The following is a 21923-nucleotide window of genomic DNA, read 5'->3' as shown; positions in this document are numbered from 1 at the left end:
TCCCCCTTCGTTTTGCGGATTTTTCGGAGGACCGTGTGCACTCCGGGCGCCATCGTCCCATCAACTTTCACTCAAACTTGCAGGACAGCATCGTCTCAACATTTTACTACTAATTTTAGGTCCGCATCTTCATCCTGTGTCTCTATCTCTGTCTACAAGCGAATATTTCTTACTTTCACATACACTCCTAGTTCAATCCTTCCATCTACATTCTTTACAAAAGAGGGTATCCTTGCTATCTCAACCCTTGAAACTCATTTAGAATTCAATCTTGCATTGTGTGGGATTGGATCTTATGAGTTTCAACCCATCTTTTGAATGTAAAGTCTCTCCTAATTGAAAATCGTCAATCCTAGTGACCTCCTTTCTCTCTCCGTGGAGTGGGGGAACACCTAGGGTTTGATTTTCCACTTTACATTTTGGTGAACCCAATGTGAACATCCTAATTCTGACTATTCATGGTTAGATCTGAAAAATTAGCTTCCTTAATTACATTTTCATGTTTGATCTTTTGCAAATTTTATAGGTTGATTGCATAAAAACCCTAAATTTTCTTTTTAGTAATTGAGCTTGTGAAATGTTTAATTGTTAATGCTTGTTTCAGATCTACCCTTCTATTGCAAATTGTCAATTCATATTTGTGCTTTAATTCTGAAAATTAAGTGGTTAATTGTCAAAACCCTAATTTTTAAAACCCTCTTGATTCAACCTTTGACCGATGATTTCACTGATCAAAACACCTCCAAATCGGCTGTAACTTTGGATTCTGCAACAAAATCATAATATCTTTCATCCCTGAAAATTTTGAAAAAAGTTGCGAGGACCGTGTGCACCCCGAGCGCCATTGTCCCCAACATTTTTTCCAAAATTTCAGGAGCTAGATCTTATTGTATTTTTCTGCTAGAATCCAGAATCTTGGCTGATTTCATCAATTCTAACACTTTCAAAATTAAAGTCAAAGTTGGTCTAGTGATTGCTTGGTTTAAGGCTTCTAATCATTCAAAAATTGTTGAAATTGAAATTTTGTGTTAAGATTGTGTTTCTTACTGTCCTAAATCTGAAAAGTGTGTTGGCATTCATTCAAAGTTTCAGGCTTTATTCAAATTTTTTGCAATTTGTGACTTTTGAAATTAAGTGTTTAATTACAACAACTTTGACTTCCACTTTCAAAATTGAATTTTGCATGAAATTGAGTCAACTTTTAAATTTCAAAGCTTGCATTGCTTTTAGTATTCCATCTAAAATCATAAAATTCAAAATTTCAGTTTCCCTCTCTTTTTCAAAATTCAAACTTTGCATTTTTCAACAAACTTGGTAGGATTCAATTTTGAGATTGCAACTTTAATTTGGCCTATCTACAGATCGTAAAATCACTCAATTTTTTCAGATTAGCTTTAAAATCATCATAACCTTCATCCCTGAAAATTTCGAAGAAAGTTGCAAGGACCGTGTGCACTCTGTTCGCCACAATCCCTGACATTTTTTCTGAAATTTCGAGAGATTGTCATGATTGCATTTAACAACTTAAATCTAGGAGATTGGCTGATTTTATTGAAATTTTCTACCTCTAAATTCGAAAATAAATTCAAAATTCAAGATTTCAATTTTCAAGATAACAATTAAAATTAAGTGCTACCCCCTTGGCCCTAATTTTTCAATTGTGCCTACCTTTCTTGGAAGTTGTGTTTCCCTCTTCTTTCACAAAGTTCAAATTGGATAATCATTATCTCATTGTTCAATTTTGCCAACTTTATTTTCAAAATTCAAAAATCTTCTCTCTCTCTCTAGTGCATGAGTTTTACAACAATAAGCCCTACTTACACTATTCCCGTTAGACGAAGCCTTAGAATTAAGTCTTTCCAAGGTTTAATTACTAAGGAGATGGAACCTAATTTGAATGGCATTTTTAACGAGGACATGGGTAATTCCTCTAATCCTCTTAATGATGAAGAAACTCTCCATGAGATTTCTGTAGAACAACTCTGGAAGATGGATAACCAATTTGATGATTTTCAGCAATGGATGTCTCAAGAATACCCCGATAGTCAAGCTCTTTCATTAATTGAGGGTCTAAAACATATGGTTCAAAGTGATAAGAATGGAATTGATATTTTGCATAGTATTGCACACATTGTGGATTCAAATGTGATGCCTATGATGAGTTGTGCCGAAACTTTAGGTTATACACAACCTCCTACTCAAGTCAATCATTCTATCCCTTTGACAACTTCTATTGCTAGTATACCTACTTTTACATCAAACATAATGACTACTTCAATACAAAACATTCCACCTATGATCACCAGTCATGGGGGCAATCCTTCCTCTTCAATCAACCCTCTTCCTTCATTCATTCCTTCAATGAGTGTCCCTATTACATCTCCACAAATGAACATGATGCAAGGGGGCAATTCATTCAACCATTCCATTCCTCCTTGTAGTCTTCCTTCTTTCCAATCATCTCCTATGACTAACTATCATAGTGTCCCGCCACCTTACTCTCAATCAATACCTTCTTTCAATAACATAATACCTCCATCACAATCTAATATGTCTAATATGAACTCTTCGACTAAAGTGACCATTAACAATCTTGCACAAACTGTCTCTTCTTTACACCAACAAATTGCCTCTATGAATCAATCTAAGTTTAGTGTGCCCACATTTGATGTTGCAAGCCCACTTTCTCTTGACATTGTTCGCGCTATCCCCCCTAAGCATGTTGAAATCCCACAGTTGGAGCTTTATAATGGTAAAGGTGATCCTCTAACACATGTTAAGACTTTCCAAACAATATGTACCGATTTTGCTCATGACAAAAGGTTGCTTGCAAAACTATTTACAAGAACATTAAGAGATAAGGCTCTACAATGGTATTGCTCGTTGCCTTCCTATTCTATTACTTCTTTCCAACAACTTGCAAATGCTTTTATTCAACAATTTCAAAACAATATAAGTCCTAAAGTTACTTTGATTGATTTAATGCATTGTAAACAAGGTGTTAAAGAAAAAGTGACTGATTTCATTGGTAGATATAAGCATTTGTGTGCTCAAATTTCTTTTCTAGTACCTGGCAATGATATTCAAAGAATCTTTATTTCTAATTTACAAAAAGATATTAGAGAAAAACTTCTGCTTTCTGAGTTTACTTCTTTCCAACAATTGTGTGCAACTCTTCACAATTATCAACTGACTGTGAGTCAAATGGAACAAGCAAATCCTATGGCTCCGAGTGATAAGGGTTATAGTAGTCAACAACCATTTGGGAAGTTTAAACTGAATAGAGGGTTCATTAAGTTCAATAAAAACATCACCAACAACAATGTGAATGCAGCATCAGGTGTGCCTCCTATTTCTAAGTTTTTCAAGAAAGAAAGAGAGTTTACTCCTTTGAATGAATCATTGTATAGTATTATGAATAAGTTATTGGAACAAAATATGTTTACTCTCCCTCCTATAAAGCAAATAGATCCTGCAAAGAATAATTCACCCTATTTTGATAACAAATCTTTTTGTCAATTTCATCGTCAACCTAGGCATGATACTGAAAAATGTTTTGCTTTAAAGGGTAGAATTCAAGATTTGATTGATAATAATACTATCTCTGTTTCAGGTGTGAATGATAAAGGCAACACATTTGTAGCTCTTCCTAACCAAAATCTTAAGATTTTTACTGATCCATTACCTTCTCATACCTCTAATGTGATTGAGACTAATGATTCCTCTTTCTCACCTGATGGTCTTGTGTCTATGACTCTGAATGTGATTAACTTTGTAGAGCAGCAGAAAATCCCTAAAGAACCTTCCATCACATTTGATTCCAGTGAAACTATCAGGGCACCTGATGGTCCTCTATATATAGTTGCAAAAGTCAAGAATACACCTTGCCGTGGAGTGCTTATTGATCCTTCTTGCATGGTTAATGTTATTACCAAAGAATTTCTTTTTACTTTGCAATTGAATCAAGTGATCTATGACAAAACAAATGTGGTTGTGAAATTATTTGATGCATTTTCTTCTCCTGCAATTGGTTCTATTACATTACCTATTGAGGTCCATAACAAATTCCTTGATGTGAGCTTTGCTATTATTCCATCATCCGAACAATTTCGTGTGAAGCTAGGCTATCTTTGGCTATCTTCCATGAAAGCTATTGCTTCTCCTATTCACAAGTGTTTGAAATTTCCCCATAATGGTGAAGTTGTTACTATCAATCATAGTCTCTTTAAACCAGCTGAAAGAATTTCTAGCATTCCTATTGATTATTTTTGGCCTAAACAATTCCAATCTCTTCCACCGCGAAGTGATCATCTTTTCAAATCTTCTCAAAAGTGGAAAAAAGATATGATCCTATCTCTAAGTGAACCTCGAACACCCAAACTTGATATTCCTATCATTCTTGAGAAGGAAGTTTTTCCTTTGAAAGATAAAACTAATGTCTTTCCTCAAGAAGATTCCCAACCCATTCCTATGGATGTGACTATGTCTATGTCTAATAAACTTTCTAAAAGTAGACCTATACCTCCTCGTCATGATAGACTTGGTCTCCTTCCTAAACCAAATATTCCTCCTTTATATGGAGCAGTTCCTCTTCCTTCCTCTTATAAAGAGAAGAGACCTTCCTCTTCTCCTATTATCCAACCTAAGAGACCACAACCTAAACACCCAAGTGATAAGGATGAGAACATTCCTCCTCCTCAATCTTCTCAACTTCCTACTAAGACTAGACGAAATCATTCTGCGTGTGAACGTCGACAAAAGCGTTGTCTTAGAGCTCGTGCACCTGCTTCTCAAACTTTGCAATCCCCCAAAACACCTTCAGCTAGTATTGTTCCATTTTCTCCTCAGCCAAAAATTGAGCCAAAATCTCTTAAGCATAAGATGCATGATGGTTTTGATCCTATGTGAGTTAAAGATCCTATTTTTATAAATCTTGATGATGATATAGATGAAAATGTTATTCATGATGAAAATGTTACTTCTCTTGCTTCTGATAGTGAATATGAATATGTTGATATTGATAACCATTTATCTAACAAGTTTTCTAAAGCACTTATCTTAGCTCCTAGACAAGAACAACGTGGCTTGGAACATGAACATAGACCTTGTTTGGATCTTGCGATAGCTCCATCTGCTATGTTGGATGTTCCTCCTCTAGCGTGTTTCCTGCCTTCCCAAAATATTGATCAGCAAGATCGGGGGGTGGATGACGTGCTAGACTAGTTCATTAGCATAACAGACTCTCTCCTCCTCTCTTGATATCTTTTGTTACTTCTTCTATGTGTTATTCTCATTCTTCTATTTGTTGTCCTTAGTGTTGTCTACTTGAGGACAATGCAAAGCATTGAGATCTCTTTTGGTCTCTCTCATGTTGACTCAAAAGACACATGTGTTCCCTTCTTCTAGGTGACCTTCCTTTATTGGCGAATGAAGAAAAATTATGCATACATACATATGATATACATGAATTATCATACAACATACTGACCCCAAGGAAAGCGAAGTCACCTCGTGATTTGTGTTTTGTGTCTATTATCCTTGGGTTTATCTCACACTTGGGGGCTAAATCTTTGTGATAACATGCTCCTTTCCCTTCTCATTTCTTATGTGTACCACTACCTTAAAGCAATCACCCCCGATGAGGCATGTGCGATTGCTTTAACGTAGGGGGCATACACTCCGTTCATATCTCTTCAAGATACTTGAAAATTTCTTGGCGAACTTGGCTTTGCCTTGAAAATTTTTGGTATTTTTCTTGCATGACTCATAGTTAGGGAGCCGTACTACTGTCAGTCATGGTTCTCCCTCGTGATCTTCCCTTTTACTTTGTCAATCAAAGTCGTAAGATCCTTAGTCCACTGGGGGCTTGGTGTATCTTGCCTCCTTGACGTGGTGAAAGTCTTTTAATGTTGTTTCCTTGTACTTTACCAGAAGTATGGGCATATGATTATACTCCCGCTAAAGTGGGGGCTAAATGTAGTGTTGTAAAATTGTGACACTTGCAATTTTGACTGCATTTGGGTCTTCACGATGGTGGCGCAACGTTGAACTTGAATGGAGACCTTGAAACCTGTTTACGACATCAAAAACTACATCTTTCTGCACCTTGGCCTAATCCTCCTTGCACCTTGTTGTCTCGAGAGGTGGGACCATGGCACCCAGTGCCCTAGTCCTTTAGGACCATGGCGCCTAGTACCCTGGTCCCTCAGGACCATGGCACCCAACACCCTGGTCCCTGGCCCTATTTTGGGCCCGGTCTCTTGTTGGGCATCGGGTCTTCAAGTTTGCAATTTGGAAAATAATGTTCCTAGGTCAGCCTAAGGTCGGAAAAATCTGTCTCCTAACCCTAATTGACAAGTATATAAACTAAATTTCCCCTTATAGAAAAAGGAGGAAAAAAACATATGTGTGCAAGAGGCGGAAGTGATAGGCAAACATTAAAACATTCAAGCATTCAAGCATTCAAGCATTCCTTCAAGCAATTGAGCATTCTAGGTCTCCATTCAAGGCTAGGTGTTGCATTCAAGATGAGGATTCAACCATTGTGTAGCGTCATAAATTGTACGCACTTGCTAGGGTGGTACAATTTCACACCTAGTTTAGCACCCACCTTGGTGCATTTTACATTTTGCATTGCATTTCTCCTTTAGCACTTAATTAATCAAATTAATTAGGTCTAAGGTCCTATTTCATTGTCCTCTGCATCATAAAGTTGGGCCCTTTCGTTAAAGCATGCCCTTTTCATTTTATTCCTCCAATACATCACTCAATCAAAAACCCTAATTAAGTCCTATTTTGAGTTTGGGGGCTTGGTTTCGGGGGTCAAAACATCTCGAAATCACCTATAACTTCAAGATTCTCTCTAAAATCATCATATCCGACGGCCCTGAAAATTTGGTGAAAAGTTGTCAGGACCGTGGCGCCCAGAGTGCACATGGTCCCGAACATTTTTCCCAAAATTTTAGGAGCACAATCCAATCACAAAATAAAGCTTAACCCCAAGAAATTGGCAGGAGATTCAATCTCTAGGTCGACCAAAAGACGAAATTACGATCTAGGGTTTCCTACATAAGAGCTCTCTTTCTTCATTTGAAAGGATCCGATTTTTGTTTTCAGGAACCTCATATGCAGTGAAAGAGCAGATCTTTGAAGACTTCAACAACATTCAACATCCTTCTATCAAGCATTTATCAATTTCATTCATCCATTTAGGGCTTGGAAGACATTGAAGAACAATAGGAGATTACCGACTGAAGATTGGCTTGTACTCCTCCCTTGGGGGTTGGGTATGATTTCATGTTGTTTTCATGTCTTTGCATAAGCTTCAATATATCCTTTATTCATGCTTTAGATCACTTTGCATCTTGATTTAGAGCATTTACATTATCATTTACAAGCAATTAGGGTTTACTTTCTAGGTTGCTCTAGTTTGCTTGCTTGCATTTTAGGACCTTGCATACACACTAGGTCTACACACACAATACATTTTACAATACAACTTGGCTATTCATGGAGGTGGAAATCACCGAAGCGGGGGTTTGACTAAGGCAAAACCCTATATAGCCGCCCATCCCCTTTTCAGATATAATTGTAGGTTTCGGGACTCGGACGACGCCGCAGGTGACAGATCCGAGAAAAGCAGGTCGAGACAGCACTCCACATCAAATTGCAGAGCAAAAGACCTGGACAGGGGCGCTGGGCGCCCTAGTCCTACCAAGACAGGGGCGCTGGGCGCCCTGGTCCCTGGGACAGAGGCGCTGGGCGCCCTGGTCCTCCTGACAGACAACATTTTTTGACATTTCTGACAGTTTTCCAGAGTGCAAAACAGCAGTTTCAGGTGCAGTTTTCAGGACAGAATCAGGACAGTGGCGCCCACGCCCCCGTCCCAAACATTTTCAATCAGATTTTGACTCTGGGTACGCATCTGCATTCTTATTTCATCCTTGTATTTATAGTTGTTCATTGTTTAATCTCAATTTTGCAATCTTGTTATTCGTTTGTACATGCATTTTGGGATTAGGACTTGAACTTGCATCATTTGATCTTTCAATTTCAACGAAGGAATAGAAATCCTAATAGGTAGCCCGTGGCTCTCTCTTTCACAAGAAGAAGTAGCCAATTGTGTGATACCTCTAGGCTCTTTCGTATTCTGTAATGTGTGTCAAAAGGTAGGATTAGGGCATGTTAACCTAGTCTCGCTTTTTCCCCTACACACATTGAAGAGGAGATCACTTACAACACACAACATACAACATACAACATCATTACACCTTCGCATGTAAGAATACAAACATTCTTACAACAAGGTATCAGAACTTGATTACATTACAAACATTTACATTTACAACATTCTCATTTCTTGGTTAATTCTAAAATTGGGGTTTGACTTGAAGGCAAACCCCTAATCGCTAACCCCCCAATCGTCCTCTCTTTTCTGTGTGTAGGTTGCAGGTACGCGGCTGTAATTGAAGATCTGGAATCCTTGTGCAGAGACGAATAGATCCCCCTTCATTTCACGGATTTTTTGGAGGACCGTGTGCACTCCGGGCGCCATTGTCCCGTCAACTTTCGTTCAAACTTGCAGGACAACATCGTCTCGACATTTTACTACTAATTTCAGGTCCGCAGCTTCATCGCATGTCTCTATCTCTGTCTACAAGTGAATCTTTCTTACTTTCACATACACTCCTAGTTCAATCCTTCCATCTACATTCTTTACAAAAGAGGGTATCCTTGCTATCTCAACCCTTGAAACTCATTTAGAATTCAATATTACATTGTTTGGGATTGGATCTTGTGAGTTTCAACCCCTCTTTTGAATGTAAAGTCTCTCCTAAGTGAAAATCGTCAATCATAGTGACCTCTTTTCTCTCTCCATGGAGTGGGGGAACACCTAGGGTTCGATTTTCTGCTTTACAAACATATACTTCAGTAATATAACCAAAACTATTAAACATGCAAACTCAAAAGCATATGAACATCATAACACTCATAACACCAGATTTAACATGGAAAACCAAATAGGGAAAAACCACTGTGGGATTTCAGACCCACTAAGAAATATACTCTTCTAGAGTATGTTTGGTTAAAAGCAAATCCTGTAAAAGATTACAAACACATTGCTAGATGTGACCCAGTTAAGGGATTTCCCTTAGATCTGTTAGGATCTTCACCTTGTTAGAAGTGACCTTGTTAAAGGATTTCAAACACTCAATCAAAATGTCACCTTGCTAGAGGGTTTTACAAATAAGATTGTTAAGTCCACTCGGTTAAGAGATTTTCTGTCACTTTACAAAATAACAGTAATAAAAATCTATCTACAACTTCACATCTAAAATGCTAAAGTAGATTCTTTTTTGCTCAATACAATATAGACATAGAACTAATCTTGTCCATTTGCTGGGCTCTATACTCTGTTATTCATACAGGTTTTCAATCTTCTATGCTTGGTAATCACTATGTAGCATCCCTGTGCATACACTTGCCCGCATACATTGTTTATCAATAGTTCCTTATTTATAAACAATAGCTAACCACTTAATCTCCTTAATCACATTTCCCATGATCAATCATAGCCATCAGATCTTCAAACTTGACCAGGTTGAATGTATCCTTCGATCTGAAAACATTTTACCCTGCCTTGGAACTTGCATACATTTCTTGGAGCTTGTGCTAGGGTATTGCAGTTCAATCTGCGCTGTAGATCTTCCTGCCGATTTTCCTTTGCCATAGATTCTTTAACAAACTTCATGCACAACATACCAATCATTTAATCATAGCTAACTCATCAGCTTTCTTCATTAAATAATTCTTTTATTCATTCAATGCATTCTGTTATTACTCGGTTGCAACTCGGTAAATACTAAACTTCACTCGGTAGACATTCTGCCTTCATTAACCAATAGCGATAACCTTAGGGTTTACCGAATAGGTTCCTTAGGGTTTACCAACTAGGTTCTTTGCTCAGTAACATAGTATAGTATTAACCTTACAATAAATAACATATGTATGATATCAAAACAATCTAAACATCATGATCTCATCATTGTCTAACTCGGTAATAGTTGCCCATTGAATAACTTATTCCTCCCCTTATTCATCATATTCTTTCTGTGTCTTTTATCGACATCTTTATACTCATCAAATCATACTTCTCAAGATATGGCAACATCATACTGAATTAGAAAATCAATTTCTTGACATCAATGACAAAATAATAATATTAAGACAGTAAAACATCCTTGATCAGTTATATCCATAATCATCAACAACCTTCTCAATATCCTTATTGAAATGCCAACAATCTCCCTTTGTCTGTTATAATGCCAACATGTTGTTGGACTCACTATGTGGCATTGCTAACTTACCTATTGGGGGCTCTTGTCATTCATGATAGTACACTTTTAGGTACAATCATACTTAGGTAGCAACATAATAACATGGTTATCCTTGTCTCCACACTTGGGGGGTAAGAAGAGTTTTTCAATCATTCCTTCTATCTAAGTATTCACTTTTCCTTTCTTGAGTTGCATCTTTCATAACTTGATGTCCTTTCTTGCATAGAATTATCCTTCATGTAAGAACATGTGTGTCCCTTAGTTAGGACCTATTCTTCCTTGAAATGGTACATCTTTTATGAATAATCTCTCCTTATTGATAGAAAGTGTGCAATAGCATTAGGGAAGGCATGTATTCTTGGTATCTTTCCCCTTTTCAAAGATGTCATCTTTATTAAAAATATCCTCTATTTTTGGAGGTAGAAATCTTTAGGAAAAGATCTCTTCCTCCTTTCACTACGCATCCCTCAAAAGGATCCCTTTACATTTGTTGCAAGATATATCTTTTACAATTATCTCTTCCTTTCTTAAAGAAATGAATCCTATACAAGAATCATTCTTCCTAGCTTGGAATGCTTTCATTTTTTCTTAAAAGGATATCTCCTTGGTATTGAAGGTGTTTAGCCTTGATTTCTATTTATATTAAAATCTCAACATATCAGCGTGTTGACATTTTAAGGGGGGCATATATGTGACCTCCTAGTTGTATTTTCAAGTAATTCTTTATCAATATGGGTTGTTGCATCCTCGTGTTTCATTCCTGGAACTAGACATTTTCCATTTGATCTATCATACATGTTGTTTCATCCTCATGCTTCATTCTTGAAACCTAACATTTGCACCGATCAAACAACTTGACATAAGAAAAAATTTCTTGGCACCCCTTTTGTACGATGAGTTGACTAACATAACACGACTTGCTAGAATATTTGAATTTTCCTTTCTTTGCTCCCACGGATCACCTAGTATAACACATTTTTCTTGCTCATGGAATCCATGTTCCTTTCTCTACCTCCCATGAACCTATAAATAACACACTTTGGTAGTATTAGATCATGGTTTCTTTTTCTCCACTCAATTGGTGCATGTTGTTATTTCTATAAGTCCACTTGTGCTCTTGCAATAACATGTCAAGAATGATATTAGCAGTTGAGACATTTTGAGGTCGAGGTCTCTTCAACTAGTTGACTTGGAACTTTTGTTTAAGTACTAATGTTGTTTTCTTTATGTATATTTAAATATTACTTGCATGGATTGATATGATCCTATGTTTGGGGGCTTGTACCTCCTTCAAACTTAATGTTCTCCTATCCCAATCTTATCTCTCTCTCTCAGATGCTTTATCTCTTCACTTCTACTTTACCATGAGTATGATCATAAGATCATACTCTGCTAAAGTGGGGGCTAAATCTAGCATCGTAAATTGTACACCTTTAATTAGGGTGTCCAATTTCACACTCTCTTAGCATTCATTTTAATATTTTCCATTCCTCTATGCATTATAAGACCTTTACTGTATTAAATTAATATTTAATTTAATATTATGAGTCCTATTTCACTTTATAACATCAACACTTTATCATTTTGCCCATTAATTTTAGGTGTGCCCTTAACTCTCATTACCTTAAATAGTTTTAAGTCCTACCCTATTTCAAATTTCAAAATAACATTTCCCACAATTAAATATGATAATTTTTCATGTAACTTATAGTTTTGGAAACAAGATCCTATAATCTTGTGACCCTAAAATTTTGGGCCTATTTTTTTGGGACATAGGTGTTAGAGGCAGCATTGTTTGACACTTTTTGGCTAAAATTTTGGGAGTTCAAAGAGTTGGTCTTTCCCTTTCCAAAACTATCCACGATCCAAACTATGATAATTCTAAGCCAACCAAAAGGTGATTTTACTTTGAGATACCTATATAAGACACTACTCCTAATTTATTTCATCATCTTCTATTATCATCTCATTACCATCATTTTAATTCAAGAGAAGATATGACTCTAAGGAGCAAAAAGTTACATCAAGGCATCATCAATTATGTTTTCAATTAATACTTCATGATGGATTTTATGTAATTTATCGTGTTATTACATTAACACATGGAGGACATATCCAAAGATCATTGCATCACCAACTGAAGGCATAATCATTTCATTTAAGCATTTCAATTTAAAATCTAGCCTCTACCCTCTCAAGGAACTCTTTCCATTTTAATTTCAATTCAATTATAGGGTCAATTCCAAATCCAAGGTTTGACCTAGGCAAACCCTTATCAACCCAACATCTCCTTTTGTGTGTAGATTCAAGTTTAGCTATAGGCTTTTAATAGATATTGAATATGGAAAATTACTTACAAATTGAATACAAAGGATCCCTCCAAAGATCATCAAAAATCATCTAGACAAGGGTGTCAGATGTGACGTTGTCTTGAATAATTTCACTTAGCGCATCATTGTCCTCCTAGTTTAGGTTGAAAGTTGATAGGGTGTTAGTGTTCTATCTCAGATGCCTAGATATAGACCTATGTGATAAATTCATCGCGAATAAAAGAGTGTTCAACAACACTACCTTTTGCAATCTCCAAACATGAAGCTTTCCTTGAATCTTTTTCTCAAGCGACCTGAGCCAAGGGGAAAATCATAAGAGGGGTTAATGGTTAGATTCAAACAAAATAAGCATAAAACATACAACTAAATTAAAATAACACCATTATACCTTCAAGTAAAGCACTCTTGTCCTCTGATTGAGCCTTTTGATGAAGTAGAGAAGTGCCCTATCTCCACTTGATTGGATTGTCTCCTTGGATGATAGATTGTGGATTGCTCTCCACTACACAACAATATTGGACTGAGTGATTGATTAGGATGAAATGGATTGGCTAAGTGAGGCAATATTTGGGCATTATGATGATGCTATGGATGATCTTGGAACTAAAATGGACAACATGACAATGCATGAGAAGTGGATGATTTGTGAGGAAATGAGACTCTGATTTATAGATTGGAGGAGGCCAAAATGGAAGGCCAAGATTGATTTGGAATGGAGGGCTAGGATTGAGAGAAAGAGTGGGAGAGGATTGAGAGGACAAAGTGAGAGAACCAAGACATCTCTTGTCTCCACACTTCTCAAGATTCATGGGGAAGAGCTCCCAAGTACATTGAGAAGAGAAAAATGAATATGAAATTCCTTGGGGGAAGGGAGGAAGAATTAAAAATTCCAAAATAAGAGGATGTGTGGGAAGACTAAATTTGAAAAAGAATTAAAAATTCCTTTGGAAGATGATGCATGGGGAGATTCAAATAATTTTAATTTCCTTGAAAGGAACAAAGTGGGTAGCATGATGAGATGGGAAATCCATTTATGGAAAAAAGTTGACTCGTCCCTAATCAAAGTGATTAAGGATGTGCAAATGATTAAGGAGATTTAGTAGGTGGCTTGATGAGGGATTAGGATGGAAGTGGGAAAGTTAGGAGGATGTGACATGAGGAGAGAGAATGAGTGGATGAATTTAAAATTGGAGGAGCATGATTAGGGAGTGATTAATTAGGCTAAGTGAGGATTAAGAAAAGTGATTTATAGGAATCACATGACTTAAGTTAATTAATTATAATTAATTAACTAAGAGGAATTTAGAAGAATTAATGATTGAGATGACTTTAGAAGAATGAGGAATAATTAATTTATTGCAAATTAATTATCGGACTATAGTGATAAAATTAATTAAATTTGATTTAATTAATTTTAAGAAGAAAGGGACCAACACAATTTAAATTAATTAATTATGTTGACAAGCTTAAAATAATTAAATAATAATTTTATTGATTTTAGATGTCTACATTTTTCTCCTCTTTGATATAGTGTCATGAAGTGATGTTATATCAAAGAAGAATAAAACATAGTGGATGGAAAGGATAAGGACTAGTAGCATGATGCCCCATTCATAGGTAAGATGAGGAAGGATGACGAGGAGGCAGTGGTATTCCCCCTCAAGAGGAGATGTGGGTTTTAAAAACACGGGTGTGCTCTCCTAATGGATTAGAGGACTAGAGGATTGAGGATGAAAGGATGCAAAGAGGATAAGGATGATGAAGGGGGAATGAATGAATTGGAGTCTCCAAGATAAATGGATGAAATGAGATGAATGAATGAAATGAAGTAAGTGGGTGAGATTTATTGTTGTGTAGATGTAGAAAGAAAACCTAGTTTTGATATTGCCACAAATTATCTACATTGCTAATTATAGGAATCGGGATGTTGTGAATATCCAAGGCGTGGACTAGACTCTCAGTCAATAGGTATCTCAATGCACACAGGTTCACAACACCGATGATGGTGTAGATGCGAGACTATTGGATCGTACGAGAGAAACCATTAAACACACCATACCACAAAAACTATGCCCCATTATGCACCAACCTAGACATACCAAGATATAGGTTGATGATCAAGGCAGCCCTGAACAGGTATAGTCCTGAGACACAAGATAAAAATCAAAGTGAAAATATCAATCATGCAAACAACATGCACATGGCGAACTAATATCTCTTTCCAAGAGTAGGACATGGATCTAGATAGTCTGCCAGACATGGGAAGGATACATCCTGATGGGCAGGTGATGGATCTAGATAAACTTCCAGACATGGGAAGAATGCATCATGATGGGTAGTTGGATTGGATATATTGATGAGAGGCAATAGATAAGCTAGTTGTGAAGGGTTTGCAGATGGGAGGATTATCTCTTGGATTTGGTTAACATTTCATGGATGGATGTTTGGAGTACACACAAGTCAATATAAGATCATATAGATGGGAAAAGATCAGTGTGATGGGGAAAGCTCAATGTAAATGGGACAAAGGTCAGTTTGATTGGATAAAGCTTAGTGTGATGGGGATCATAAATGGATTGGATAGGATGAGAGAAGGATAAGTGATTGGATATGATAGGACTAAATTGTGGATATAGGATAAATGAATTGGAACCAATGACAAGGGAGGACCAAGGCTTGGTAAAAGGATGGAATGCAGGAATAGATGCTTGAATAGGAGATGGAGGGATTAAGTATATGGATAGTGATAGGATATGGAGGAGTGAAACATGAATAGGTGGAATTGGGATCCAAGAACTATTGTGCAAAGGAAGAAAATTCCCCACTAAAGGTAGTGCAATTAAGGATAGATGGGTGGTGGATAATGATGTATGAGATAGAAGAATAATGTGGAATAGATATGGATGGAGGAAAAATGTAGGCTTGTGTCTTCCAAAGCATGCATGGATATTATTTTTCCTCTATCTTGGTCAAGATAAAAGGTAGGAATGAAGGATGAATTTGGATAGGATGAGGGATATGAGATGGATAATAGGGATAGGATAGTCAAGATCAAAGATATGAAAGGAGGATGGACATAGATAGGATGCAAATAGTGGATAAGGAATATGGAAAATGTGTATGGCAAGATGGCATAGATGAAGCTTGCCCCCAAGTGTAGAGTGCAATAGGATAAGGGGATTATACATGGTGCTTATTTACCAAGTTTTCATCACGGTACTTACCCAAGGCATTGCAAGAAGTGCTTTTCACCATTGGATGGATTTTTTCTCTTTACTTTTTTTTTTTTTGAATTTTTCCTTGTTTGTTTTGAATTTTTTGGAATCATTTGGATAGATAAGGATGAGGATAAGTGGATGTGGAAGATAGTGGATGTGTGAAAGGGAGATGGAGGGAGGACTCAAGCATCTAGTTCCATGGATAGTATCCCTTAAAAATGTGCTTCATTGAGCTGACATAACTAGAGGTATGCTCATAGATGTTGGTATAAATAGATGGGGAGATGGAATGGATGAAAGATGATAAGGGATAATGATTTATGCAAAATATTGAATTAAAGGGATGGGATTATGGAAAATAGATGTTGGATAATGAATGGGGTTGTGAAAGACTTGTCGATAAATGGATGGGGATGTTGGGAAGATCAACATTGGCACACACCTTGAAGGGTGGTGGAGTTGTGGAAGAGAGGGTTTTGAATTAGATGGAGGATAAATTGTAGAATTTGGGACATGATGAACCAAAATAGATGAAGGGGATGATGGACTTGGGGTGGTGGGTTTTCGGACATAAGGACCCAAAATGGATTTTTAAGGTGGAGGATTGTAGGACTTATGAGTGGAGGGAGATTTTGGATTAACAAGTTTGGATGCAAATTTGGATTTTAGTTTGAGATGCTTTTCTTCTATGAGTAGCTTTGGAATCCACATAGTTTTTGATTTTTTCTTTTTGGGTCTTTGTGGCCTTTTGGATTTTTCTTTCTTTTGGATCATATTTTTCTTTTCTTGAGCATTTTGATGGGACATGTTGATCCTTGGATTTTTGTGGGTTTCTGGCTTTATGCATTTTAGATTTGGCATCCAAATTTCTTCCTATAGAAATGGTATAGGTGCATGAGGATGGATGGATTGAAGATTTTATAGATGGGATAATGGAGGGAGAATGCTAGTATGAATTCAAGTATGTGTGCCTTTGTTGATCTTTATTAGGGATCATTTTAGGTGATGGAGTGGTGGAGGGAGGGATGTAATGACCCAAGATGGATGGAAGTGATGGGGGGTCTAGCTTTAGAGCGTAAGGACCTAAACTGGATGTGGATGAGGAAGGAATGGACTTTAGAACCTAAGGACCCAAAAGGAGTTTGGATGATGGGGATGGTGTGATTTTGATTTATACAAAGGGATTTTGGATTTAAGAGGGATGAAAGATATACCAACATCTTGAGCATGATCTTTTTAGCCAAGGCCATATGAAATTGTATTTTCTTTGACTTGAAGGGGCTCCAATATGCCTTGTTCATGGAGGCCTAACCCTTTTCCTCGACAATTCATTTTTTCACAAATTCTTTTTCCAAAAGGATACTTATTATTTTGGAAACAAGATGCGAGTCCATTTTGAGGTGGGTGAGATGTGAAAGGGATTGTAAGCTCTTGGAGGAAACCATAGTGGATGAAGATAGAAGAGCCAAGTTGATAGGTATGGGATTCATGGATAAATTGGATAGGGATGGTGAGATCTTGTGTAGGAGTGGGATCTTGTGGGGGATTAGGATCATGTGGAGGATGAGGATCATGTGTGGGATTAGGAGGAATATTAGGATCATAAGATGGATTGGTATCATGACATGGAGATGAAGGAATACTTTGATCTTAATCAGGGATAGGATCATTTTGTGGAGTGGAAGGGATGATTGGATCTTGAGATGAAAGGAGATTGTACAATGGAGTGGAGGGGATACATGGAGTTTGAGATGGAAGGGTATCATGAGATGGAGTCGAGGGGATGATTGGATCTTGAGATGGAAAGGGATCATGAGATGGAGAGATATTTTGATCTTGAGGTGGAGACAAATCTATGATACCATGATCTAGAACAAACACTTGACATGTTTGGGGTTGGGGAGATGGTTTAATGGAGGAGGGGGTGGGTTCTTTGACTTGGATAAATGGGGGATGGTGAATTTATGAAGCTTAGGGGATTGAGGTTCTTCTTGGTTTGGAGGAGAGGGAGGTGGATGGAGGACTTGGGGAGATTGGGAAAATTTGTTTAAAGGTGGGGATTGCTAGAAACAATGCAAAAAACTAAGAGTGGGGGGGGGGTGTGAATTAGTTTGCACCAAAAACTATTGCAACTTAAACCACAATTCAGATATGATAATGAATAGTTAAAGCATTAAACAACACCACATCAATGACACATGTAACACCAATATTTTTGATGTGGAAAACTCGGTTAAGAGAAAAACCACAATGGGAACCTACCCACAATGAGAAAATACCATGTTAGGAGTAAATGTGAATATTACAATGGGAATGCACATACATTCAAGCACACCACCTAGAGCTCACTTCTCAAAATGAGAAACCGAGAAAGGATACAACCTTAAGAGAAGGCTCACTTCCTTACGGGAAGTATCACTTCCTTTCAAGAAGCCTCATTGAATTACAAAAACATTCAAACTACAATCTAGATTACATGAATTGTGAAAATAGCATCTCCATATGCTTGAGTACAGTTCCAGTTAAGCTCACTGTCAAATCTTCATTGCAACATACGTCTTCGAATATGTTTGCACAAATTCCTTGGTACTAAATTATTGATACAATATTCACACATAGCATGATCACACTCAATGATTAATAAACATATTTATACAAACCCTTCAACTTGTATTTCAAGGTCGGCCAAACCCTCAAAATAAATTACAAAATAATATCCTCACATGCTACAATAATACATGCGGACAAAAAAAATGTCAGCTAAGACATAGTTTGGACCCAAATCAATATTGCTAATATGAAACACCTCCAAGAATTTTGCCTCGATCATTCGCAACCTGCTACAACCACCAAGAATGTTGCATAACACAAATAACATCACCAGACAAATAAAATATTCAATAACGCGGATAATAATCAATGCGAACCACCAATACACATAGAGCACATTCTAGAGACATTCACAAGAAATGTGAATTGCATCACAACAACCACAACAACTTGGATTACCATAATCATCATCATCTTTCTATCGGAGCACAAGAACATCAGCATAACTGACTGTTAAACTAAAATATTTTCTTGTGGACCTCTAAATAATAAACCACTCGAACTGAGGACACACATTAACATCTAAAACACAACCCATTTATCCACAACCAAAGATATAGTAATTCTAGAGAAATATGGATCACAAACCAGAATACCAAATAACACGAACAACTGCACACCATCCTCAATATCAAATCTCATAACTCAATCAAATCATCATGCAAACCTCTGAAAATGGGAATGGTCCATCTACGGATAACATACCATAAACCCTTTAAACTGCATCAACTCATCTACAATACATAGGCTAAACCAACTCGTCCAATCAAACTGCAACACTGGAATACACAAAAAGTTGTCCAAAAATATCTTCATCAACAATCTCCATGTATGTCACATATGTTGACATCAATGACAACATATCAGCCAATATCTAATAATCTTCCCCTTTGGCATTGATGGCAACATATGAATGTGAAAAATAATCAATGCAAAGAAATAAATCAACTCTCAACAATCTCCCTCAAAATCACAAGGATCAACTCCCCAAACAATTCAAAGTACTTTAGGTTTTCTCACATGCTTCTCTCCCCCTTTGACATCAATGACAAATGTTCAAGAATCAGGATTCTCTCCCCCTTGAATTAGCTTCACAAATCTGAACATCTGGACCACTAAACACCAAAACTAACTACTCCCCCTGATTAGAAGCCTCACTCATCAATCTAGACCATAAAATACCTCTATGAATTTCACCAGATTGATGCAAATCCATGCACCTTAGTTCTCATCAGAAGGGGCAATTACCTCTAATCTCTCTCTGAGATACTCAAAAGTATCTTTAGGCAAAGGCTTCATAAAGATATTTGCAATCTATTCCTTTGTAGATACATACTCCAATCTAACTTCTTTCTCATTCACCTTCTCTCTCAAGAAATGAAACTTGATTGATATATGCTTTGTCTTGGAATGCAACACTAGGTTCTTTGAAATATTGATAGCACTTTAATTATCATAATATATAGAAATAGGCTCATCATAAATAACTCCTATATCATCTAGCATTTTCTCATCCAAATTACCTGAGTACAATTGCTAGTAGCAACAGTGTATTCAACTTCTGCAGTAGATAAGGAAATAGCATTCTGCTTCTTACTTGCCCAAGAAACCAACTTCTTTATTGAAAATAATGCTCCACCCATGTTGGCAATTTGGCACTAAGTTGTCATTGATGTCAACTGGCATGATGAATACTCACATAAGGGTGAGCATAAAGAATGAAGGCCTATCAGTAGTCTCACACAACCGAAAGTGAAGATGTGTTACCGGTATAGGGTGCTCCACCGGTTTACAGAAGAAAAAATCTCTATCGGCAAAAAATTGTACCTGTATGTGTTTTCCAGACCAACTATGTGTTGGTGGGCCATGTCTTTATCATTGTGACACCATAAGAAGCAGAGGTGGCAAATGGGTTGTGGTTGGTGAAGCCTCATCGATAGGGTTGATGAAATAGATAATCGCCATTAATGGAGGAGCCACAAATCACAGGATTGTATCTGACTGATTGCGGCTCGAGGAAGAAGGAATGACAAAGGAAGATCATAGAGTAGTTGGTGCCTGAATCTATGCAAGGGAAATCCAATTCAGGAAGTCCTCGAAAAGAAAACTTTTGAAGCGCTTTATGTGTCGATTGATTTCATGATAGAAGATCTGATTTGAGATTGCCATTTCCAAAAAATGTGCATTGGATAATGGAAACCATGTATAGGTGCATCCTTCTAGGATAAGTGATCGATGTGAGATAGGTAGGATTGGATCTCATGAAGACTGTGTTGAAAAGAGGAAACCCTAACCGTTCAAGTTTTTGAATTATGTTCTGGCGGGAAATTGCCATATAAGAAATGAGAGCTCAAAACAAAGTGAACTGATGCTGTGAAAGAGGTGAAGTGTAGAGAGAGTAAGCAAAGAAAAAAATTGTGAGCCTTAGAAATAATTCTAAGAAAGTTGCAGTGTGCGTGAGCAAGCATACCAGTGAGAGGATTCTACCAGCAGTTCTATAGTCTTGCAGTTGAGCCTAACCGGTAAGGCATGGCAGAGCAGGTAAAATCCTAGTGTGATCTTGTGTGTGTGTGAGAGAGAAAGATAACAGAGGTTGAGAAATAGAGATTGTAATTCCACAACCGACAGTGTGAGTTTCAGTGGAGGAGAAAAGACTATCAATCGATAGAGTGTTATTTGATCAAAGAGTTGCAGGATTCATTTGCAACAAGAAGCCTTAATTATATTCAAATAGTATTTCATATACATCACCAAGTTGAAGCTTGGTGCAGGGGTTGGTGCTCCTTGGGTTGGTGCCCTAAAAGTGTAGGGGTTGGTGCTCCTTGGGTTGGTGCCCTAAATCTTTGTAAGTCAGTGTTTTACCTGTGAGGTTGGATTGGAGCAGTAGACTCCAACAACTCTTCTCATTGAGGTTTTTCCCATATTGGGTTTTTCTCGTAAATCTAGAGTTGTGAATCACTTGTGTGTGAATGATCTCTTTGGATCTCTTTCTTGTATTACTGGTATGACTGCTTAAAAGTTAAGTGAGTAATTGATATTTTGAGATTATTTTAGAAAAGTAATCAAGTCAAGAACCATTGATTCACCCCCCCCTCTCAGTGGTACTCAGTGTTCAACAATTGGTATCAGTGCTAAGTTCTCGGTTATAGTTAAACCTTGGGTTGATTCTGGACTTTGAACACAATGACAAGAAGTGAGTCTGCTTCCTCAAAAGCCCCCATGTTTGATGGATCCAACTATACCTTCTAGAGCAGAAGAATGGAGACCTATATTTCATCTCTTGGGTTCGATGTGTGGATGTCCATTAAGAATGGGTATGTTGTTCCTAATACTCCTCCCACTGATCTGGATGCAAAAAATGAGTATGAGAATAATGCAAAGGCAAAACATGCTATCTTGAGTGGATTGTTTGATAATGAATTTTTCAA

Source organism: Cryptomeria japonica, chromosome 5 (genome assembly GCF_030272615.1).
Source record: "Cryptomeria japonica chromosome 5, Sugi_1.0, whole genome shotgun sequence".
Taxonomy (NCBI): domain Eukaryota; kingdom Viridiplantae; phylum Streptophyta; class Pinopsida; order Cupressales; family Cupressaceae; genus Cryptomeria; species Cryptomeria japonica.
This window is presented reverse-complemented; position numbering follows the sequence as displayed.